The sequence below is a fragment of the Triticum dicoccoides genome, chromosome 3A (assembly GCF_002162155.2).
Source record: "Triticum dicoccoides isolate Atlit2015 ecotype Zavitan chromosome 3A, WEW_v2.0, whole genome shotgun sequence".
NCBI classification, from domain to species: domain Eukaryota; kingdom Viridiplantae; phylum Streptophyta; class Magnoliopsida; order Poales; family Poaceae; genus Triticum; species Triticum dicoccoides.
In genome coordinates, this window is record NC_041384.1 from 728,954,591 (window position 1) to 728,956,942 (window position 2,352).

A 2,352-nucleotide genomic window follows, 5' to 3' on the forward strand; every position below is an offset into this window, starting at 1 on the left:
TAAAGGCTCCCTATTTATCAGGGAGGTCCTATATATATGGCGCCTTTAGCACCGGATCTCCTCCGTGGCGCTTACGCGAAGGCTTACTGACCCTGGCCCAACAAAGGTTGGTCGCTATGGACGATGTTCGCTCAAGATCCTATCGCTCAGGACGCAATATTCCTACATCATATAACCCGTTGACTGTTTTATCTTTGTAGAAGAAAATGGATCTCGAAAATTCGTAAAAAAAGTATATAAAAATGTTAAATTTAAACAAGATTCACAGAATTGAAAAAACATTGATTTTGAAAAAAAAGTTCACACTTTCCAAAAATGGTTCATTGAATTTGAGAAAAGGCCATCAAATTTGGAAAAAGATCATTGAATTTGGAAAACATTTATCAAATTCGGATCAAAGTTAATAGAATTTGGAAAATTTCATCAAATTTGAAAACAAAATCATCAAATTGAAAAAACTCTTCAAATTTAGAAAAAAGTTCATTGATTTTCAAGAAAATAGTTCACAAATTCGGACAAAATTTTAAATTATGAAAAAAATATTCAATTAGAAAGGTCAGCGACTTTGATAAGAGAAAGTTCATGCATTTTCAATTAAATGAAAAAGAAAAGAAAAAAATAAAAAGGAGAAAAAGAAGAAAGGAGAAAAGAGTGAAAAGAAGTAACTAAACCCATAGGGGTGTGTTGCTTGGTTGGCTACTATAGCTATAACTCTTTTTGAGGCACTTAAGGAAGAAGGCATGTGTTCGAGTCGTAACACTCACGTGTGCTTTTTTGGAATTTGAAGACAGAAAAAAAAACATAGATTGGCTGGCCCAGCGTGGAGGGGGTGTGTGCGCCCGTTCACAAACTATAGTATAACAGGCGCCTTAAGCGCCATATAGGAGATGCCTATTTATCATGGGTGGATATGCAGCAAACCCATACCACCCTAGTGCACTACACACTACATGGCCCGGCCATTGCAGCTTTTTTAGGGGCCTTTTCAACAATGTTCTGGAACCTTCGCTAAAATGGTTTCTATTTCTTTTCATTTTTTATTTGTTTTATGTTTTTATTTTCCTTTTTTCAATTTTTAAAGTCCTGAATAATTTCTGATTTCGCGAAAAAATACAGACAATTGTCTAGTTCATGAATATTTCTTGAAATTAGGAATTTTGTTGTCTGAGATTTGATTTTCTATTTTCTTCTATTTCTTTAAAAATGTAAAATTTTAGGAATTCATACATTATTTTTAAATTTGTTAATTTTTCTGAATTAATGAATATTTTTAAAATTTGCAAAAAAAAAATCCACATGCTTATAATTTTAGAACTTTTTGGGATTTTAGAACGTGTTTTTTAAAAGGTGATCAATTTATGAACTCGTGAAGAGTTTTTCATTAGGGAATCAATGAACTTTTTTGAAATCCAAGAACATTTTATGAATTCTTAAACTTTTTTGAAATTTTACGAAGATTTTTCTATGATTTCACAAACATTGTTTTATTCCCGAGTATTTTTTGAATTGGCAGACATCTTTTGCACTCAGGAACACTCTTTCAAATTCAAGAAAAATCAAAAATCATGAACATTTATTCAATTCATGAAGATATTTTCAATTTATGAGTATTTCATAAAATCACAAACATCTCAATATTACTTTAAAATAGAAAAAAAGAAACAAAATTATAGAAACAAAAATAAAAATGAAGGAAACCAGGTGCGAGTGCCCCCGGATTGGGCTGACCGAGAGTGTGCCAGGTGATGGGGTATGCAGTTTGCTCATTGCCCCCCCCCTCCCCCCCCTGCCACACACACGCACATGAGTCAGGCAATAGGATCTCCCTTTTCTTTTCCTTACAATGATGTATCCCTTTGGTATCCATTATTAGAAATCAGGAGTTGCCCACTAAAAAAGAAATCAACAAGCTGCAAAGTCCCACATATCGACATTTTCGAACCCCACCCTTCCACAACACAAGTGTACGAGGCAGACTAAGGCATAGCCTAGTGATGGAAAGGGGTTGATGCCTTCTCACCCACACAAGTTCAAGGCATGATACTTGCAATTTGGATTTGTTGCATCAATTAAACTGCAAGGGCCTCCCTTACAATCTTTCTATAAAAAACATAAGTGTACAAGTTGTGCTCAACGGCGGAGCCAGGGGGGACCAGCAGGGGCCACGGCTCCCCCCAACCTGCAGAAAATGTTTGAAGACCCCTGATTAAACATGCCTAGAGCTATGTGACCTACACCATTTTAGCAAATGGAATACATGTATTGTTCACAAAAGATCCCAATCGGTGAAAACTGAGAACCATTTTGACTTTTGCTGTCATTCGCACAGCCACACTCTATAGTTCACAAACA